This window comes from Tiliqua scincoides, chromosome 7 (assembly GCF_035046505.1).
Source record: "Tiliqua scincoides isolate rTilSci1 chromosome 7, rTilSci1.hap2, whole genome shotgun sequence".
Taxonomy (NCBI): domain Eukaryota; kingdom Metazoa; phylum Chordata; class Lepidosauria; order Squamata; family Scincidae; genus Tiliqua; species Tiliqua scincoides.
This window is the reverse complement of record NC_089827.1, coordinates 28,649,944-28,673,361: the sequence shown is the minus strand read 5'-3', so window position 1 is coordinate 28,673,361 and position 23,418 is coordinate 28,649,944.

Sequence of the window (23,418 nt, the reverse complement as noted above, 5' to 3'; positions counted from 1 at the left end):
TTCAGACACAGGTTGGGGCCCGTGTTGGGTCAAATCAATAAGGAGGACCAACCTGTATAACTATATTTAATTATCTTTCTCAAATACAACAGAAAATGTTATAGCACACAAATGCATCCCCCATGGATACCAAGGGCCAACCTGTATTATTTATTTTTGCAATTTAAAGTTTAACAGTTTCAAGTTTTGTGCTTTCATTTTTTCTACAAGACATATTTTTGAAAATTGAAGTTGGTATTTGGGGGGGTTGCAAGCAGATATCCTTGAAGAGGGTGCAAAAGGCAGAGGGCACACAGACCCTAGGTACATCTCAATTATTTCTGGCAGGTATGCTGTTTCTGGCAGTCAGGGGTTGGGCACCCCCACAAGCCTTTGAAATGTTTCTTTCTAATATTAAATTTGACTGGGCGGTGGGTTATGACTTCATGGCAAATCTTCTTTAGCCCAATTCCAGGGGGTCTGGGGAAGATGCCTCAGATGTCCAACTGCATCTTCCATTAAGGCAACAGGTGATGGAGATAGTAGGCTTCCTGACAGTCTTGGGATTTCATTGCCTGCCAAAGACGTGCTGCTCAAAGAGCAGAGTGAATCCAAGGGTGATTTTGGCAAATGAGATGGTGGACACAAAGATATACCAGGCATCAGAACTCTGACTCGTTGACGAGTGGAAACAAAGTAGAGCTGAACATTGCAGAGAGTCTTCTTCTAGGTGCATATGTACACCTCCCCCAAAGAACCCATAATCCTATGCCATGATTATGGGCATAATTCTATGCCATGTGAAAAAGGAGTCGACCCTCCAGATATAACAAGTGATGTCAGGGCTAATGCAGCTGATGGGGGATATGACATCATACAAGCAATATGCTTGTGATGTTTTGGTCCTTTCTGTGGTCTGTCAAGTTTTGGTCCCTTCCAAGGTATGGCATATCTCCCATACCTACAAGGAAAGCAGTGGGTCTAAGACTGATGCTATGGGGTAGTGGCTCTCTGTGAGTGCAGCAAAAGGGGATACTGGCTGCCACTTCCCTCTTGCAGCCTTCCTGCAGGATATCTCGCAGAACATGTTGCTGGAGTGTATGATGGAATAGATCAATAATGCTGCAAAGAAGAGAACAAAGAACATCAGTGTGAATTGATGTGAGAGAGTGAAGACTTCCCCTGAGGTCTCTGACTAAGAGAGAGACTGCTCACCAGTCCATATCTTTTTCTTCACTGAGTGCCTGGTTGTGGGGCCATGAGTCTATTACACAAACAGGAAAAGAATAAAAAGAATAAAACATTGAGGACAAGTGGGAGGCAAGATATCTGACCTTCCTTTCTTTTGAATTCACGTTGTTATTTTTCAGTTACAGACTGGCACTCACATTCTGCTGTTCAATTCTTAGGGGACTCTCCAGATTTCAGGGCTACTTTTCATTTGGGGGAGGTTTTCTCAAAGAGGCTTCCTTCCATGTAGGCTCTCTAACTTTGGGTGGTGGCCAGTGCTGGACCTCCCCAGCCCCACACCTGGAGCAAAGGTCCGTGATGGCACCCCCTCCACGGGCTGTTGTCAGCCCCCCCCCCACAAAAATCCACCCCTCTACTCACCTGAGGCTCACAAAGCCTTGCGCAACCTAAGCCCATGTCAGGGAAGCCTCTCTGAGGTTCCCCCAATGCTACAAGCCGTGCTTCCAGGAAACCAGAAGCACTGTTTCCGACCCCGTCAAGAGTCTCAGAGAGGCTTCCGTGGAGTCCTAGAGGCTTACATGTTAATCCTGGATGAGAAAGCCGACCTGGTATGTATTACGGAGACCTGGTTGGACATGGCAGGAGGAGTTAGTCTCTCTGAACTCTGTCCTCCAGGTTTCCAGGTGTTGCAGCAGCCAAGATTGCAGGGACGGGGAGGGGGAGTTGCAATGGTCTATCGTGAGTCCATCTCCCTTGCCAGGTGCCCTGTCCAGCAGTTTGCTGGGTTCGAGTGCCTGCATGTTGTGTTGAGAGGACCGGACAGGATTGGGATTCTGTTGGTGTACCGTCCGCCCTGCTGCCCAACAGTCTCCCTGCCTGAGCTGACTGGGGTGATCTCGGGGGTGGCATTGGAGGCCCCCCGCCTATTAGTGCTGGGGGACTTCAATGTGCATGCCGAGGCACCTGCGTCAGGTGCAGCTCAGGATTTCATGGCCGCCATGACAACCATGGGCCTGTCCCAGAAGATCTTGGCCCCAACACATACTGCAGGACACGTGCTGGACCTGGTGTTTACAGCTGGGCATGGGGGCAGTGATCTGGACGTAGAGGAGATCAAGATCACTCCGTTGTCATGGACAGATCACTTCCTGGTAAGGTTTAGGCTTGTTTCGACTTCCTACCTCCGCAGAGGCGGGGGACCGTTTTCTATGGTCCGCCCCCGGAGGCTAATGGATCCTGAAGGTTTCCTGAGGGCTCTGGGGGATTTCCCCACTGCCAAGACTGGCGTCTCATCTGAGGCCCTGGTTGACCTCTGGAATGGGGAAATGACCAGGGCAGTGGATGAGATTGCTCCGGAGCGACCTCTGCCACGTCGCAGACTCGGAGCGGCTCCTTGGTTCACTGAGGAGCTGCGAAGGATGAAGCGGCAGGGCAGGCGTCTAGAGCGACGGTGGCAGAAAACTCGGGATGAATCCGACCGGACACGGAGTAGAGCCCATTACAGAGCCTATTCCGTGGCGGTGGTAGCAGCGAAGAGATCGTTCTTCTCTGCTACCATTGCGTCTGCTGACAACCGTCCGGCAGAGCTGTTCCGTGTGGTGCGGGGCCTCCTCCATCAGGCCCCCCCAGTAGACCAGGAGGAATACACGGTCAGCCGCTGTGACATGTTTGCGCAACATTTTGCAGATAAAATCGATCGTATTCGTCACAACTTGGATGCCACATTGACAGTGTCTGACGATGTCCCCTTGGCAACTGCTTGTCCTGTGTTGTGGGATTCTTTTCAGCTTGTACAGCCTGAGGATGTGGACAGACTCCTTTGGAGTGTGAGGCCATCTGCCTGCCTGCTCGACCCTTGCCCAGCTTGGTTGATAAGAGCTGCCCGGGGTGGGCTGGCTGAGTGGACAGGGAGGGTGGTCAACTCTTCCTTGATGGAGGGGACGTTACCACTCGCTTTGAAACGGGCGGTGGTTCGCCCCCTCCTGAAGAAGCCCTCCCTGGATTCCACTGTGTTGGATAACTACCGGCCAGTCTCCAACATCCCGTTTCTGGGCAAGGTAATTGAGCGGGTGGTGGCATCCCAACTCCAGAGGGTCTTGGATGAAGCGGATTATCTGGATCCTTTTCAATCTGGCTTCAGGCCGGGCTTTGGGACGGAAACCGCCTTGGTCGCCTTGGTGGATGACCTACGCCGGGGACTGGACAGGGGGAGTGCGTCCCTGTTGGTCCTGCTGGACCTCTCAGCGGCTTTCGATACCATCGACCATGGTATCCTTCTGGGCCGATTGGCCGAGTTGGGAGCTGGAGGCACTGTTTTGCGGTGGTTCCGCTCCTACTTGGAGGGTCGGTCCCAGATGGTGGTGCTGGGGGATGCCTGTTCGACACCCTGGCCCTTGAGATGCGGGGTGCCACAGGGCTCAATTCTGTCCCCCATGCTATTTAACATCTACATGAAACCGCTGGGAGAGGTCATCCGGGGGTTTGGAGTGGGGTGCCATCAATATGCTGATGACACCCAACTCTATCTCTCCTTTCCTCCAGACTCCAGGGTGGCGGTTGAGGGCCTGGAGCGCTGTCTGGAGGCAGTGAGGATCTGGATGGGGGCTAACAAGCTGAAATTAAATCCGGATAAGACAGAGGCTCTCCTGGTTAGGAAATCCTCGATGCAGGTGCTGGACTATCGGCTTGCCCTGAATGGGGTTGCACTCCCTCTGAAGGAGCAGGTCCGCAGCTTGGGGGTCCACCTGGACTCGCAGCTGCTCCTGGATTCCCAGGTGGCGGCTGTGGCTAGGGGGGCCTTCGCTCAGCTTCGGCTGGTGCGCCAGCTGCGGCCGTACTTGGATCGTGCAGACCTGGCCACGGTGATCCATGCCTCAGTGACATCGAGATTAGATTACTGTAACGCACTCTATGTGGGGCTGCCCTTGAAGACAGTTCGGAAATTGCAACTAGTGCAGAATGCGGCGGCCCGTGTGGTTACTGGAGGTAGGCGGTTCGACCCTGTCAGTCCGCTTCTCCAGCGGCTGCACTGGCTGCCCATTCGTTTCCGGGCCCAATTCAAGATGCTGGTATTGACCTTTAAAGCCCTATACTGCTCTGGACCAGGGTATCTTAGAGATCGCCTGCTCCCGTACAATCCGGCTCGCCCTCTCAGGTCATCAGAGAAGGCCTTTTTACAAGTGCCGCCGCCTAGGGAGGTACGTGGGGCGGCTGCAAGAAATAGGGCCTTCTCAGTAGTGGCACCAACGCTATGGAACTCCCTTCCCCTTGACTTAAGAATGGCTCCCTCTCTTGAGACCTTTCGGCAAGGCCTGAAGACCCTTCTGTTTAAACAGGCCTTCTGAGTTCTTGGCCTTTTAACATTTTTTAACATCTTTTAATATTTTTTTTTACAGGCCTGATTCTTTTATGACTTGCTGCTGCTCTATGCTCTTTTTACCTATTTTTACTCTGACTGCTGTTTTTAGTATGTGTTAATATGTTTTTATTTGCTTTTAAATTGTTTTTAATATGTTGTAAGCCGCCTTGAGTCCCTTCGGGGAGAAAGGCGGGGTAGAAATAAAGTTATTATTATTATTATTATTATTACATGTGGGGCATTTGCCCCATCGAACCTAATGGTAGGTCCGCAACTGGTGGTGGCAGTGTGAGTTACCTTTTCCCTGTTCACTCCCAGTCAAAAGGGTGAAGCAGGGACATAGGTGTTGCAGGGCTGTCATTGACTGCTAGGTGCTCCACCCACCAGGCCCTTCTCCTTTCCCTTACATATGTGAATCGCCTTAGGGTCTGAACCTGAGGAGTTCTGGAAACCCTCCTTCATGGTCTTCAGATCTAGGGTAAAAGTTAGTTTGAACATTAAAAAGAGAACACTAGTGGACAGATTTAGTTCCTCCTCCATGGATGAGGTATTGACAAACCCTGCACAGAGTCCCCCAGTCAGACTAGGACTCATCTTTCCTCCCACACTGAGACTTTTCTCTTACCTGAGAGTAGTAAATCAATCAGAAACCCCAGAAGGTGGTGAAGAGAAACAGAAACTAGAGCTGCTGCAGCCCTGCAACAAAGTCATGGTAGGACACATCCATCATGAACACAGACATGATGCTACCTCGCAGCTCAAGAGCAAGAGCTGCTCTGGAAGTTTCTGGACCTGACCTAGATTCTCCTTGGAAAAAAGCCTCTGACATCACAAAGAACCTAGCCCTGATTGGCTAAGGGGACCTTTGGGATGAAAACACACATGGGTCTGCTGACTTCACAATTAGGCAGGAGCATCACACCACAGCTATCACCTCTTCCCTATTCTGAGAATGGTGATGGGAAGGATTATTGAAGGCCCAGACATACATACACCCCTTACCAGTGGCGTAGCTAATGAGGGTAGAGGGTACATTGCCCCAGGTACCAGGCCTTGAGGAGGTGTCAAGGGAGCTTGACACTAGATAGCAATGCCCCTGGGCTCCAGTATGCTCTGCACACTTACACTGAACATGAATAGGGCTTGCATCAAGCCACTACACCACACTGACTCTCTTGAGTCTCATGCCCTGAAAAGTAAATGTCTATAATTCAAATACCAAATGTTTCCTCTTAGCCCATGCTAGTTGGAATATAATGCTCCCATTGGCTGCAGCAGTTGTCAACTGCCCCAAGGATCTGTCCTGGGCCGGTGCTTTTCAACCTCTTCATAAATGACCTGGAGACAGGGGTGAGCAGTGAGGTGGCTAAGTTTGCAGATGACACCAAACTTTTCCGAGTGGTGAAGACCAGACGTGATTGTGAGGAGCTCCAGAAGGATCTCTCCAAGCTGGCAGAATGGGCAGCAAAATGGCAGATGCATTTCAATGTAACTAAGTGTAAAGTCATGCACATTGGGGCAAAAAATCAAAACTTCACATATAGGCTAATGGGTTCTGAGCTGTCTGTGACAGATCAGGAGAGAGATCTTGGGTTGGTGGTGGACAGGTAGATGAAAGTGTCGATCCAATGTGCAGCGGCAGTGAAGAAGGTCAATTCTATGCTTGGGATAATTAGAAAAGGTATTGAGAACAAAACGGCTAATATTATAATGCCATTGCACAAATCAATGGTAAGGCCACACCTGGATTATTGTGTCCAGTTCTGGTCACCGCATCTCAAAAAGGACATAGTGGAAATGGAAAAGGTGCAAAAGAGAGCAACTAAGATGATTACTGGGCTGGGGCACTTTCCTTATGAGGAAAGGCTACGGCATTTCGGCCTCTTCAGCCTAGAAAAGAGGCGCCTGAGGGGGGACATGATTGAGACATACAAAATTATGCATGGGAAGGATAAAGTGGACAGAGAGATGCTCTTTACACTCTCACATAACACCAGAACCAGGGGACATCCACTAAAATTGAGTGCTGGGAGGGTTAGGACAGAAAAAAGAAAATATTTCTTTACTCAGCATGTGGTCGGTCTGTGGAACTCCTTGCCACAGGATGTGGTGATGGCATCTGGCCTGGGTGCCTTTAAAAGGGGATTGGACAAGTTTCTGGAGGAAAAATCCATTATGGGTTACAAGCTATGATGTGTATGTGCAACCTCCTGATTTTAGAAATGGGCTATGTCAGAATGCCAATGCAAGGGAGGGCACCAGGATGCAGGTCTCTTGTGATCTGGTGTGCTCCCTGGGGCATTTGGTGGGCCACTGTGAGATACAGGAAGCCTGACTAGATGGGCCTATGGCATGATCCAGTTGGGCTGTTCTTACGTTCTTATGTAATCACACCCAGGATGAAGAGCAATGTGAATCACCCAATCACACCCAAGATGAAACAGCACTAAAGGAAACAACATTTTGGGATCTATTACTGCACCTTGTTTCTTTCTCGGTGTAACATTGTTGCCCCAAGGGCCAGAGGCACCCAGGGTGTCCCAGGCAACAGGGACTGCAATTTAGGGTGTATACAGTTTAGAAAGCTGAAACACCTGCACTCCCCTTCCATACTACATTGTCCACTCAGCCAACCACTGACTGTGTTCCCCACCACGTCTTTCCTTTTCAAAACAGCCAGTTGAAAAGATGGTGTCGCTGGGAATGGTTTGGTTTCTTGAACTACAATCTCTCACCGATACAATCGTGCTCTCCTTGGCGAGAGACAGGCTGCATCTCACAATGACTGGGGGAAATGTGTTTGGCAAGAACTTTGCAAGCCTCACCAGGAGGGCTTACAATACTTATACTAAGAGGATGGGAGAAAACACATTCAACCAAATACAAAGACAAGTATTGGGGCCGAGAGACAAACAAGCTTGTGGGGGCCAGGAGGAGTCATCAGAGGGTCAGAACCTGCACCACAGAAGTTAGTAGGAGGAGTTACCCATGGTTTCTGATATATACAGTGGGCCCTTGGTATCCACAGAGGATCCATTCCAGGACCCCCTTCAGATACCGAACTATGCGGATGATGAAATCCGCTGGTCTCAAGCCCTCTAATCATTGACAGGTCATGGAAACTGCACTCTGATCACATCCAGAGGGTGTTCTGAGGCCTTCTGGAGCCTTAGAAGGTAACTTCTGGTTTATCATAAAAACTGAAAGTTTCATTTAAAGGCCTTAAAAGGCCTTTGGAGGGCCAGGGAGGGCTTCCCTAGCCCTCTTATGGCCTTTAAACCACTTCTGTTTTCTGCAATAAACAAGAAGGAATATTCTAAGGTCTCCAGAAGGCCTAAGAACACTCTCCAGAGGCAAGCGGAGCACAGCGCAGGTCGCCTCTTGAAGAGTTATTAAAATCCATAAGTTCTGAATCCACTGATATAGCGGGCCCACTGTGTATACGAATGCACATATTATGGAAAACAAACAGGATGAACTTGAAATCCTAATATAGGAAGGTAAATACAATATGTTAGGCAGTATGGAAATCTCAAGGGATGAGACCCATGAGTGGAATTTGGAAGGGTATAACTTGTTCAAGAGATCCAGCAGGCAGGGATGGGGTTGTCTTATATGTAAAAAACGTACACACCTGCACAGAAATCCAAGCGTGGAAGCTCAACAGAAAGCTGCCTCGGTAAGAATAAAAGGAGAGATGAATAAGAATAATACCATTGAGGGAGACTACAACAGGCAGTGGTGTAGCTAATGAACATGTAGCCCAGTGCAGAGCTCGAAATGATGCCCCAGAAGTGATGTCACAACTGGAAGTCCCCCCAGCAGTTCACCACCCACTTGATCTGTGACCTCTCCCCAGCCAGTGGCATAGCTAAGGCATCTATATGCTACCTAGGATCAAAGAAGATTTTGTAGTGTTCCCCCCACGACAAAATCAAAATTAATTAGGTAAATAAATAAAAAGTGTGCCCCTTATTGACTAGAGACACTGTGCTGGGGTGACAAGGGATGGTTATTCTCCCCCTGCTAATTATAAGAGGATCACCACTTGAAAAAGCGCCTCTTTACCAGTTAGCAGAAGTAGCTGCGTTATGATATATGGAAATGAGAGCTGACTCATATTAACACCTTATTGGTTCCATGCTGTATCATAACAACATCTCATTGGCTCTCAGAACAATCAGTCTCATGGGTCAGTTTTGAGTTAAGAAAATCCACTTTTTGTTCCATAAGGCATTTCCATTTTTGTTTTCTGGTTAATTGGTCATAACTTTTGATAGAATACAGATAGTCCAGTGGGGTTTGTTACATTGCATTCTGCATTAAATCACCGGAGATACCTGCCTATAAGTCAACCTTAAAGATAAGTCGAGGGCAGGTTTTGAGCCAAAAATAATGGAATTTTCTATGACCCTTGGATAAGTCAGGGGTTAAACTTAGGGGGGTGTCTGACTATAGTTTTGTCTGATTTTACCTGAGGCCAGATCCTGAAAAATAACCTACCAGTAATTGTTACCTAAGAACTATACAGTCTCTAATTTATTAAAAACATAGTAAGTATTAAAAACATAGTATACATACATAATATATGTAGAATGTATACCTAGCATAGCAAAAACTGCTCTTAATACAGTCTCTATTAAAAACTATGATATATCTCATATATCTCAGGTGTCTCCAACCTTTTTGGCAGAAGGGCCACATCATTACAGATATTCTTCTTTGATAAAAACACATGGGAGTAAAAGAAACTGGAAAGAACACCTCTTGCCCAGGGAAGACACTGCATAGTGGGGAGATTTAGGTGCACATGGGGTTTCATTTCATCAAGTGGGGAGACAGCTGGGGGGAGTGAAAGAAACTGGAAAGCAGCACCTGATTTACTCAGATGTAGACCCTCTTCAGGAGGAGGGGCAGCGGCACCTCCTGGGGTCTTGTGTGGTGTTGTAGGATTCCTGGCAGCCTCACTTCTCGCCTGTTCGGTCTCCCCATTGCGCAAGGAGCCAGAGAAACCCTGGGGAGGCAGGGCAGTGGGGGACAGCCTGCTGGCCCAGTGCTCCCCCGCGCCCACTCAGGGCGGCTGCACGCACTCACTTAAGTCCTGCCTCCCGCGGAGGTAGGGAGCAGAGCAGGGGCATCCTGGCTGCTGCTGCTGCCGCCATCACCAGACTGATGCAGAACAGGGAGTGTGCGGGGAGCAACCTGTGCTGCCCACTCCCGAGCGTACGGCTGCGTACGTGGCAAGTATGGAGGGAGGCATGCTGCCCCCGCACCAGGGAGCATCTGGCGGGGAGCAAGCAGTACAGGATGCTTCCTGCACACTCCCTACCCTCCATTGGTTTGGGGACAATGGCAGCGGCGGTGGTGGCAGCAACGGCAGCAGCAGCCAGGACGCCCCTGTTCCACTCCCTGCCTTCGCAGGAGGCAGGACTTAAGTGAGTGCGTGCAGCAGCTCTGAGTGGGCATGGGGGAGCGCCAGGCCAGCAGGGGCTTCTCCAGGTCCTTGCACAGTGGGGGCACTGGCTGGGAGGAAGCGAGGCTGCCAGGAATCCCACAACCCCACAGAAGACCCCGGGAGGCGCTGCTGCCCCTCCTCCTGCAGAGTCCCTCCCTGACCCAGGCAGGGTGCAGGTGGGCCCTTGCCCCCTCAGTCTGTCTGCATGACTGCGCAGATAAGACGAAGGGGCAATTCTCCCACCATTTCTGGGTGCAAATTTATCACCTTATAGGAGAGTATGTACGGTACCTTTCCAATGATATATAACATGATGGTATTCTTTGTACATACCAATTTTTTTCACAATTCTGGCCACTAGTGTCAAGCTCAGTTTGTTGCCCCCCTAAAACTTGCTGCCCAGTGCAACTGCTACCCCCTGCACCCCCTTAGCTACACCACTGACTACAGGCCACCCAGCCAAAGCAAAATTCATGGACGATATTTTCCTAAAACAGATAACCAAGCTTTCTGTGAGGGAAGCCACAGTGGTAAAGGGGGGCATCAAATAACCTGCCATCTGCTGGAAGTCTCATTTGTCTAAGGCTGAGAGATCCAGCAAATTTGTGACTTGCCTTCAGATAGCTTCAGCATTCAGAAGGTAGAGGAAGGAAGAAGGGACTGTCCTGGACTATCCTTACCAACAGGAAAAAAATTGGTTGAGGAAGTGAAAGTGAAAGAAACTTCAGGCAAAAGTGACCACATCATCCTGGAATTCTTGTTATTGAGGGGCAGGAAAGCCAAGGGTAACAGATACGCAAGTAGGATTTCAGGAAAGCTAATTTAATGGCTTCAGAGAACAAATAAATTGCATTCCATGGTCAGAACAGTTGAAGGCCCAAGAGGAATGGGATTTTCTGAAAAGCAAAATATGGAAACACAATCGCAAATAGTTCCCAAAAGAAGAGTAGGGAGGGAAATGTCTAAGGAAACCAAAAAGAGTTTTCTGAAAAACTGCAGAGCAAGAGGAACATGTACAGGAAGTGGAAGGAGGGTCAGATAGAGCTCTACGTGATTTTAGCTGTTCTTTACTAATGTGGGGCCTTTTTTCCCCCCATATCATCTGTTTCGATATTGGATCTACTTTTTATGTTTTTATGGTTGAAGAGCTTTTTATATGTTTTCTTTTGAAGCCTGGATGGTTGTGGATTGTTAATTGGGTAAACAGAGCTGTTTTGCGTCTTGGATTGGTCATTATGTCTTTGCTCGCTGGGAGTGCCTTTCCACAAAGAGGTAAGAAGAGATTTCGGAAAAGTCCTATCAAGTCGGACGAGGGTGTTTATAAAAGGTCGAAACAATTGAGGATTGAAAAATTTCTTTGGAAGGAGGGTCAATTAACTAAGGAACAGCACACAAGTATAGCCCACACCTAAAGGGATAATATCAAGAATGCTAAAGCAATGCTAAAGACCGGTGATGGATACCAAAAACAACAGAAAGGAGGGATTTTTTTGTTAAGTCTGTCTGAAACAAGAGGCAGGTCAAGAAAGTGATAGGCCTGTTGTGAGGAGAAGATGGAGAAGCAGTACCAGACAATAGTAGGAAGGCAGAGCTGCTCAATTCTTATTTTGCATCTACCTTCTCCACAAGCAGAAGGTGACCCACCTAACACTACTTGCACTAACAAGTAACTGGGAGAGCACACTCAAGGAAGGTGAAGAGAGGGCAATGGAACACCTGCTCACTTTAAACAAATTTAAGGGCCCAATCCTAACCTCGCCAGTACTGGTGGTATGCACGTACCACTGGTGCTGGGTGTTGCAAACATGTCTTAAAGCATGTTTGTGGCACCCAGGAAGCACCGGTGTTGGGAGGATGCCCATGATGAAGTAGCACCGCCATGCAACGGTGTGGCTTTTTGGGGCAGGGGGAGGCATTCTGGGGTGGGGGAGAGCAGGATGGGGGGGACCAGTGGCAACCATAGCTACATGCAGTATGTTGATCCGACCTTTACAAGTTTTGAATGGCAGCTGGACACTCCTTCTCTCACCCCACACCCCTTTCATAGCCTACAAGAGTCAAGCTGGTGAGCCTCACCACCACCTCAAAGGGCAGGGCCATTGAACTACCTCACAACCTCAGAGGCTGCCAGTGCATATAATTCAGATTTATTCAGTTAAAGGAACAAGACAAAAATCTAGGGCAGGCTAGCAATGATGAGAGATTCTTGACTGGATCTGTCATGGGTTTTGACATAACAAATGCAGCTGGGAGTATGAGTGAGCTGGGAAACTAGCACAGGAGAAAAGAGTTAACCCACTGTTCCAGCACGGTGATCTTAATAAGGTCCCAATCCTTTCCAACTTTCCAGTGCTGATAAAGCTTTGAGGTAAGGGAGAAAAACTTTCCCTTTTCTGAAGAGGCTGAAAAGGCTTCTGTGACTTCTCTCCCACCTCAGGATGTAATGCACGCCCTGTTGACATGCCAGTGTCAGTGCTGGAAAGCAGGATAGTATTGGGCCGTAAGAAGCATACATGAGCATCTTGTAGTAGAATGTGGAACTCTATACTTTCGGGGATGCTTGATTCCCTCCTCTCTCCTAACCTTTTAGGAGACACTCAAGACACGCATGTTTCACCTGTCATATGTGGGATGAATGTAGCCTGCTGGAAGTGTTTTGTGTATACTGCTGGAGTTTAGGTTGCTTGGCTGCCTTGTTTTTACTGATTTTTTTTTTCAAAATTGATGCTTTGCTGCTGTTATATTTTACTGTTAGCTGCCTTGGGGCTTTTAGTGAGAAGGATGAATAAATAGCTTCAGCAGATGTTTTGAAAGGCCATGGGATCAAAAGGGTGTCAGAAGGAATCAAGAGAAGTTACCAAGCTCAGAGAACCATTTCTTCAACTCCAGAGCAGCATTTAACTTTGGGTGCAGTCCTACCCTGTGCTGGAACAAGCAATCCAAGAGGCTTACGCTGTACCCAGTGCAGGATAGGGGCCCAAGGTGGCTCAGCCAGAGGCAAGGGGAAACTTTTCCCTTTACCTCCAGGTAAGGTACCTTTGCCACAATGGGTCTCCTTGGACTTGCACCACCTCTTGAGGTGCACAAGTCAGAGGAGAGCGGAGCGGCTTCAAGTCGCTCCAATCTCCCCAGGAACAAGGGTTGGAATCCAGCATGAGGGTTGGGATCCAGCATAAGTGCTGGATCCCAGCCAACCTCCCACTCCCAACCCACCTGCTCCTGGAGCCACCCACCACCCACCATCCCCAGAATGCCTCCCTCCCGCTCACCCCAGAGGCTTGCTGGCCCAGCCGAGGAAACCAACGCGGAGACTTGTGTCAGCCTCTGCAGCCTCTATGCGCCGGCCCGGTTTCCTCCCATGGAGGCGCAAACCTGCCTTACAGCATGTTTGCGACCCTCCTGGGTCGGCGCTGGCCCATGGGCGCCTCTGGATTGCGTCCTTTGTCCATTAGAAGTATATCTTTTTCTCATCTCCGAGCACACTACTGCATGCTCCCCATTTCCCACAGCGGTAAGAAATCCTTCAGGACACTGTTTTCTAGGGAGGCAGGTGAGTACCAGAGATTAATGATGCTTTTGTAATATTTACAAGTATTCTGGGAGGACATAAGTAGAAGTCAAACAGAAAGCAGCAAATATACAGCTATCCCATGTCAGCTCTCTAGGATGGGGGGGGGGTCCCTGTAGCTTCTGAGGTGCCTCCATATCTCTCTTTCTGACCCCATTCTCTGGAACAACACTTTGTCCACACACATTTGCACCTCTCTTTAGCTGAAGCATGTAGGGCATATCATCTCCACATTCATGGCTTTTCTGTTCAAGACACCCCAGAGAGATCTCCCTATCCAAATATCTTTGTAATGAGCTCCCTTAGAGAGTCATCAACTGACAATGAAGGACTGAATGTGCGAATATCTGGAATGGAGCATATGATCACATATGAAGGGGCCTCTTGCTCAGGAATCGTGATTTCTGGTAACAGATGACAATTCTAGAAATTCTGTGACCTCCACTTTTTGGATCAGACTGAGACTCTTCGCATATATTGTAGTTACCATGAAATAAAACAATGATGTTTTCCACATGTGCAAGAAGTACTCAGGGCGAACTGTCTTTCATATAATCAGGTCCACCATTATTGATCCTCCCAATGAGGAATCCCAATAACATTCTGAGTTTCCTGGAACATGATTTCAAAACCACTTTGGCTGGCGAAGGTCAGACTCCAGCAATGTGAGGTGCTCCCTTGTTTAAAAGAAAAACAGTTTCACAGCGCAATCCTAGCTTTGCAAAGCACCAGCACAGAGGTTGCTACGCTGGTGCAAGCTGTCGTAAATGTGCCGTAAATCACTAAACCAAAAAAGCCCCCCCAAAATAAAAATACAACAGGGGGATGATTCAAGATGGCCACCTGGTAGGATCCCTGCTACTGTGCTCCTGTTTCATGCCCTGATATTTCTCTTTATTTGGATCCATTTACTCTTTTTCCTCCTCTGGATGCTTCCTGAGTCCTGGTAGAGCAAAGCAACACTACCAGTTGTTTCCAGTCTGCACCCTTGTCTTTGGATTACAGTGGATTCTAAAATCTGCTTCGATGGGGAAGAGGAGAAGGCATAAACACTCCCCTGGACAGGGCAACTCTCCTACCAAGTCAGCCAAGCAGTTACATCTGGAGGATCTCCCAGCATGGTCAGACACAGTAGGTGAGCTCATGAATCTCGCTTCTCCCAACAGATATGAAGCTCTTCATGTTTCCAAATCAGAGGCAGAGAGGAATGACCAGTCTCCCTCCAGTCATACTGGCACGGCGTCAGCCTGCCCTCCTTCACCCACCCTTTCAGCTCCCTCTCCACAGGACAAGCAGTCAGTATCTCAGCAGAACGGTGTCAGTAATTGTTTCTTGACCTTGTTGGGTGATTACAATATTATTATTGGAAACACGCTTCTTTTTGTATGTAAACAGCTTAATACTATTCTTGCCCAGCTGGACTCACTTCACAAGGCCATTCAGCCGCCTTTACCTTCCCTCTCTGCTCAAGCTCTGGGTTTGAACTTTAACAAGCCAGGGGAAGCTGAACTGCTGGGGCTGCGTGAGAATCTGGATTGTGGAGAAGCCGCCTATTGTTTGTTGAAAAATCAGATACTGCTGGAATTCCAGGATTCTCCCATTCATAAGGGGCGCTGGGCCAATAAACTGAGGGCAAAAGACTCTCTATGCAGATTGTTATACCTTGATCCATCTCAGGCTGTGTTGATCTGCAGGAAATCATAAAACTCCCTTGGATTCCCCAGTCTCCAAATTGGACCCGGCTTCTTTTGAAGTTTGGCACTTCTTGGATCCCAGACCAGCTGCATGGGAAGAGTTTGTTTCTTCAGTCCTTTGGCATTTTCTTGCGGAGGGTATTTGCCGACATGATTATTAAACCTCTGCTCCCAAGGTACAAAATGCAGCCTCCCCCTCCTCTCCTTCCATCCAGCCTTGCGCAGGCTGGCTCTGTGCCCAGTCGCTGGAGGAGAGATAATCGTACCCAGAGTGGGGGAGTTGCCAATTGCTTTTCTCCTGATTCAAGCCCCTTGGAGCTGCCTAATGCTAGTGAGTTAAAGGCTGCCACTGACTCTTTAGGAAATGCTTTGCTTCACTTGAAATCTTCACTGCATAAGCCACAAGGTTCTGCTTTCTCCCAGCCAGTTAACTCAACAATTGGCTGTTCAACTAGTGCAGCTTCTAATAGCGAATGGCAAGACCAGCCTTCTGGCGCTAGCACCAAACCTCAAGCACCAGACCAGGCACATTCTTCGTTGATATCTGAGATGGTGGGAGCTCAGTCACCCTCCGTCTGCATACCCCCCTAACTGGAGCAGCTGAGCCTATGGATAGCTCTCCTTCTGAAGCCTTTAAGCCTGTGCTGGTGAATGAATCGGCCAGTGAGGTGGACTATCTCAATGGGGTAGGTTTGCTGTGCCATTCGACTAACTCGGAGGAGGTCTTGCATCATGTTGTGGCTATTCAACAATTGCCTAGAGACTCAGCCCAAGTCTTGTCCTCTTCCCCAAGATCATCACGGCCTAATATGAACTCCTTATCTAAAGCCCTGGATGGGGTACCATCAGGGGCAACATCTGCTGTTCCCTGCCGTGAAGAATTGGAATCAGCTCTTGAGTCCTGCAAAGCTTTGCCAGAGATTCCTGGCTCCCACCTTCCCTCCAGGTTCCTTGGGGACATAGAAGTGAATGGCCAAAATTCAGGTTCAGCTAACTCAATCACTACTGACCTCCCAATGCATTTACCTACTGATGACCATTCACTCATTGCAAGGGCGCTCCCAGCCCCCAAAGGCCCCTTGTCAGCGGAACAAGGCCCTAGGGCAGATCCTGCTGCATTGGTGGCTAAAGATCTGTTAATGGAATTACAGCTGGAGGGGGATGACATTGTGGAGGGTGCCATCAGCGCCTTTAAGGAACTCACAAGATCAGAACAACTAAATATTATCAGATCCCTGGACAGGGTTAAAGCAGAACTTCTCAATTATAATACGGAAACTTTGACCTATGAAATCCATCCTCTGACCCTTCCAGTGCCAGCATCTGCTCATCAATCTGCTTTAGAAGTAGCCACTGAGGCAATTCCCATCCCTTATTCCAGGGATTTTACACCATCTCCTGTGACCAACTTAGCCCTTAGTAGCTGTGCGTCTCATCATCCTTCTGATGCTGAGTGTCCATCAGGAAGCAAAGATTGACTAATTAATGCTTCTCCAGCCCCTACTACTTCTTCCCATCTAAGAATTCTTTCCTGAAACATCGCAGGGTGGAAGAATAAGAAAAATGACAGCAGTTTCTTAAGCTATCTTAGAACCTTTGATATTATTCTGTTGCAGGAGACATGGGTTTTGGACCATCTGTACATCCCTGGCTACAAGGCTTTTGCAGTACCTGCAACTAAACCCACCTCTAATGGTCGTCCTTCGGTGGGTTTAGCCAGCCTTGTACTGAAGCGGTTTAAGTCATGCCCTTTAGACATCCTTCCAGGTTGTTGTAAGATACAAGCACTGAGGGTGTCTTTTGCAGACATTGACTTAATCTGCGTCAACACCTATATTCCTCCTTTGCTTAACAGCTTACAAAGGACCCAGCTCTAGAATGATCTATTGACATGTATGAATGAGCTTAAAAGGGCCCACCCCCATGCTGAAATTCTTTTGCTGGGTGATTTAAATGCGAGGGTGGGGAACTCAGCGGAAATCTTCCGCAGAGCCTGGGATGTGGATGATGACAGCTCCCTCCCCCCCATTTGTGCACTAAGCAGGTGGTCCAAAGATGCACACTATAATGCCAACGGTATGGCCCTTGCTAAGTTTTCCATTACTACTAACATGATTTGGCTTAATGTTCTAAAAGAGTTCCCCAATGCTGATGAATTTACTTTTGTATCCTCTCGTGGCGCCAGCGTTGTGGATTACATTTTGGTTTCCACTAAAATGAAGCATCTAAAATGAAGTTGAGGTAGAGCCAAATCTAGAGCGTAGGTATAAAATTGTGGCTAACAGTGCCCTTTCCTCAAACTTCCATCGTTTAAGTACGGAACCAGCAAGCAGAGATTTTTTATCGGCCATTCAACAGGACTCTGATCCCTCTGTTCAAATCAAACCCTTTGAAGTTTTTATTGGATACATTTTTAAGGTCCTGAGTACCAGGCCCATGTCGGTTAAAACATGCAGTGCTTTTGACAAAAAGGATTGGTTTGATAGTGAATGTAGGGATCTTAAGGTGTGTATCAGGGCTTCTTATTTAGATTTTAGAAAGTACAATGACCCCAGTTGTTTAGTTAAACACTCCATTCTCAAAAAACAATTCAGAGTTTTATTGACAGAGAAAAAGAAAAAGTTTGTTTTAACTCAATGGAACAAGCTGCATCAAGCGATTCAACACAAAAATAATAAACAATTTTGGGCGGTTGTAGCGGGTTCACGTAGATCAGAAACATACGACCCTGCTATTATTCCTTCGTATACATGGGTTCAACACTTTACAGACCTTTTTTATGATAAGAGCAAATCCCCGGACACCTACCCTGACTTCACCTCTGTGGATCTGCCTATCTGGCCTCCTGTGACCCCCGATGAAATTAAAGAGCTAATTATGCAATTGAAGCCAGGGAAGGCTGCAGGTCCAGATGAAATACCACCCGAGCTTTTAAAAGGTGACCCAGAATGGTGGGCCCAGTTACTTGCCCACATTTTTACAATGATTGACAGTTCTGGCCTATTGCCCAATGCTTGGCTTACAGCAACAGTCGTGCCAATTGATAAAAAGGGTGACCCTACCATACCAGGAAACTTTCGGCCTGTCAGTTTGCTTTCTGTAATAGGTAAGATCTATGCTAAATATCTATGCAATAAACTTACTCTCTGGGTTACTTCGCAAGGCATCTTAGGCCCCGAGCAATCTGGCTTCTGTCGGGGCAAATCAACTCTGGATAATTGCCTGATCCTGTCTCATTTGGCCTATAAACAGGTTAGGATATGCAAGGCTCATCTTTATGTAGCCTTCCTTGATTTGAAAGGTGCCTTTGATTCTGTGGATAGGGAGCTTCTTTGGGCCAAGTTGGAGGACATGGGAATTGATAAAAGATTACTGCTGCTGATTAGGTCCCTCCATTTAAATACCTCCTGCAGGGTTAGATGCTCCTGGAGGGGGAATCTAACTCACTCCATCATCACTAACAAAGGGGTCAAACAGGGCTGTGTCTTGGCCCCCATGCTTTTCAATCTGTTTCTAAATGATCTTGCCCCTTCCCTGAAGGAAGTAGATGGCCATTGTCTAAAGCTTGGCGCAAGCCAAGTGCCACTACTTCTGTATGCGGATGATGCAGTACTGATATCTCGTACTAGGATTGGCCTGAAACGTCTGCTCAGGCGCGCCACAGAGTATTTTTTGACCAACAAATTGCAGATCAATTATGCTAAATCTAAGATAATGATATTTGCTAACAGATGGAAGGCTTTTAAGTGGTCTGGTATAAGGTTATCAACCAACCACTAGAACGCATCCAAGCCTCATTTTTACGGAAGATTTTGGGCTTACCCAGGTGCGTTTCCTACTTGGTTCTGTTTCTCGAGGTGGAGTTAATTCGATTAAGGACTACTGCATGGTTAAGACTTCTGAAATTTTGGTTTAGGATTTTATTTAACCCTACCTCCTCTGGTCTAATGCACCAATTATTATCAGATCCAGTCCTGCCTATAGAGATCACTGATCTTCTAACTAAAATTAAGTCAATAGGGCTGGACACTGCAGAATTAGGTATGATTGGCTGTGATGCAGCTTACAGAATCGTTAAAGGAAGAATTCTTGATATTGAACAACAAGAGCTGTTTAGTGCCGCCAGAACCACATGTTCTCCACTCCATCTCCATATTCCAGTCAGTTTTGGGAAACCGGCCTCCTTCTTTTACCACCTGGTGTGCCCACAGGCCTGGAGAGCTTTCACACTGGCAAGGTGTAACGCTCTTCCATCTGCCTTATTAACTGGCAGGTTCAGCGGTATCCCCTACTCAGAGAGGAAATGCAAGTGTGGTAGGGATTGCGTTGAGACTTTAATGCATACCTTTTTTTACTGCCCGCTACATGATGCGTTACGCAAGAAATATCTAGGCCCATTGTTAGCTAGGATGCAGGGCTGGGAGGACTCAATCATGCTTCAGTCTCTCCTGATTCTGAGACGCTGGATAATGTCGCTTCCTTTTTATCTGGGGTAATAGCCAGGCAGAGCCCTGGGACTCTGGGTAGTGACTGATGTTTATGCTTATGTTGTGTTGTCTTTGTATATTTCTGTTTTGTTTTGTTCTTTCTCTGTATTTTATGCCAATAAAGGTCTTACTGAACTGAACTGAAAAATACAACGGTCTTATGTAACAAAAAGTAGATTTCCTTAACTAAAACGGACCAATGAGACTGATTATTCAAAGAGCTAGAGATGTTATTATGACACAGCATGGAACCAATAAGGTGACACCACTAGTGGTGACAATAAGGTGGGTGACAATAAGGTGACAATAAGGTGGGTGACACCACTAGTAACCAAAATTGTGGTTTTTACCATCATGTTATATACCATTCGATGCATAACTTACAGCAGACTGCAATGAAACAAACTGCACTGAAATATCTGTGTTCTATCAAAAAGCTAAAGCCAAATAACCAGAAAAGGAAACACAATTGCCTTATGTCACAAAAAGTGGATTTCTTTAACTCAAAACTAATCAATGAGCCTGAGTGTTATGAGAACTAACAAGGTGTTACTATGACACAGCATGGAACCAATAAGATGTTATCATGAGTCAGCTCCCTTTTCCACGTAAGAGTGCTAATACTCAAACACCTATTCAGTTGTGTGAATGTCATCAAGTTGGCCAATTTTTGGGTTGGTTACTGACTGGTTTGGTAACCTGTACTGTTCGATAGTTAAAAAAAACAAACAAACAAACAAATAAATAAATAAATAAATGGGGGTGACACCATGGGTTGCCAGACTGGGTGACACCAGCCCTAGGGAAGGTTGAGTGTTGTTGGTCACTTGGCTTAGATTACTTTTAAAGTGGATTCTAAATATTCATGGTGGACTATAGCCTATCAGTGGTTATTAACCGTGATGGCTACATTGAACGTTCAGATATAGGGGTAGTATGTCACTGAGTCAGGGATGGATCCAGTGTTTGTGTTTGGGGAGGCATAAACACTCTTAACTCCAGAGCCCAGGTCAACCACGTGGGTAGACTTGGGCTCCCAGTTGAACTTTGGCCTCTGTGGCTGAGGCTTGCTGGGTGAGTAGATATGGGCTCCCATGTGGACTTGGAGCCCAGATCTACCTGCTGGGTTGACCTGGACACTCATTCTGACTGCCCTCTGGAGCCATCTCTTCCAGGCGGGTAGACCTGGGCTCCTGGTTGAATGTTGGCCTCTATGACTGAGGTCTGCTGGGCAGGTAGACCTGGACTCCCGCCTGGACTTGAAGCCCAGATTAATTAATTTTGTTCAATGCGAGGGGAGTGTCAAAAACTCATGGGCCCCGGATATAAAATGATCTAGCTATGCCACTAAGCTGGGGCATTACTTGGAGTAAGGGGGAAATATCCCCTTACCTAGAGGAGACCTCCAGTCACCTCCTAACCTGCACTGGATACTGAGCAGGCCATGCAGCCTTGCTGTGCCAAAGCAGGTTAGAACTGGGCTTCCCGTTTATGGAATCTCCCCAGATGCTGCATTTTGCTATCCATGTCGCCAATTTGTTCCATTTACGAAAGAGCAAGCTTACATTAAAAAGGGATTTAGCAATTGGAAGGCTGCATTGGATAAAACTAAATCAGGATTTTTCAATCATACTTCATCTGAGACCCAAGTGCAGGTTGGTCTGTTAATGCAGGTTGGTCTAAGACCCAAGTTAATGTGGTCTGAAAGAAACCAAGGAACTGATTCAAACACATCTATTTCAACTCTAATTAATGACAATGTGCTTGAAAAACATAGGTATTACATTTCAAGCATTGTTGAAATCATTCAGTCTCTTGTAGCTAATGAGCTTCCAATGAGGGGAATTGAAGAACATGTGGAGGAAACATTGAAGAACATGTGGAGGAAAGTTTAATTAAAAACCTTTTCAAATATAACCTCAAAAAGGACCCAAAACTAGCTGAATCTTATAAAATTATTCCAAAGAATGCCATTTACCAATCCCCAGAAATTCAAAATGAAATAGTTAAAGTAATGACTCATCTCATTAAAGAGGAAGTTTCCAATGACATAAAGAATGCAGATGTCCCATTTTTTTCTGTCGTGGAGGATGGAACAAAAGACAAAAATTAAAGAGAAAATATAGCAATTGCTACTAGATATGTTAAAGATGGTGAAATTTACGAATCCATGCTATTCATATAGACAAGTGCTTTGGATACTGAGACTTTTACAAACACAACTTTAGATATGTTCCGAAGGTATGGTTTAAATCCTAACAACCTGTTGAGCCAACGTTACGATGGAGCATCAGTTATGAGTGGCAAGAAAGGTGGTGTCCAGGCATTAATAAAAAAAAACTGAAGAAATTCCATACGTTCATTGTTTTAATCACAGGCTGCATTTAGTTGTAGTTAAAGCAGTTGAAGTTGTGCCAATGGTGAGGGAATTTTTTGGACAATGTGTGGAATTATACAACTTTTTGTCCCGTGGGGTAGTAGCTGCTGAGTATGAAGGCAAAGCTCTTTCTCATCTGCTGGAACAGAGATGGTCAGGACATCTTCAGGTGCATAGGACAATTTTTGAAGAATACAAACCTATATCAGAAACTCTTGAACTAATATCAATAAATAATGGAAAAAGATTTGCTGGGGAAGATGTGGTTCTTAGCACTGCTCTCCATCTTATAATGCAGAAACAAGAGTTTAGATTTTGTCTAATGGTAATGAAAAAGATTTTGGAAATTCTTTCTCCAGTAGATAAGGGACTCCAAAGTCATGACATTTCCTTGGAGCAGGCCTATAACTTAATTCAAGCAACAGAAAGTTCACTAGAAGACTTAAGAAACAGTGAGACTTTGAAATCAATTCTGCAGGAAACATCAAAACTGGCTAAAGGGGAAGAAGTAAAAATGCCAAGGAAAAGGAAATTTAATTCCTTACTTGATGATTATGTGGTGTCTGAAACAACAGGTAACAGAGCATCATGTAGTGACACCCACAGTAAGCATGCTTCTGACTTTTTAAAAATTCTGGATGTAGTGCTAGCTGAAAGATTCTTCAGGCAATAACTGCAGCAGAAAATTTAGATGATGAAAATGGTAGGCTTAATTATCTAAAAAAATTCAATATTACCATACCAAGTAAAGAAGAAATGAAAGTGGTAAAACATTTCCTTGAGAAGAACAAAATTGAAAAGCGAAATTTCTTCAGTGAAACACCGGAGTGCCTTTGAAGATTGTTACAGTACGTTAGCGGCAGTAAGAACTTTTGCATGTAGTACAGCAGTTTGTGAATCGACCTTCTCAGTGCATACAAGAATTAACAGACCTCAAAGACTTTCAATGTCTCACTCAAGAATGGCTAATTTAGTATATCTAGCTTTTGAGCTAACGAGAATCAAGAATTTAAGTGTGGAAAAGGTTCTAAGAAGATTCAATTCTCAGAAACATAGGAAAATTCAGCTCTACTAGGTAGTTTCAAATCTTCTGTACTTTGCTTTTTAAAAGTAATGAATAATGTAAAAAACTAATGTTCCATGGTGTTGCTATATTTTACTTCAATATCTTTCCTCTTGCTTTTAGGTAAAGTAAATTTACTTTTGTCATCAGCAAATGAAAGGTTTTCAATACAAATACTACCTGTATCATAGTGATATGTTTTACTTTTGCAGTGTTGCAAGTCTGTGTATTGCACTGGTGTCCAAA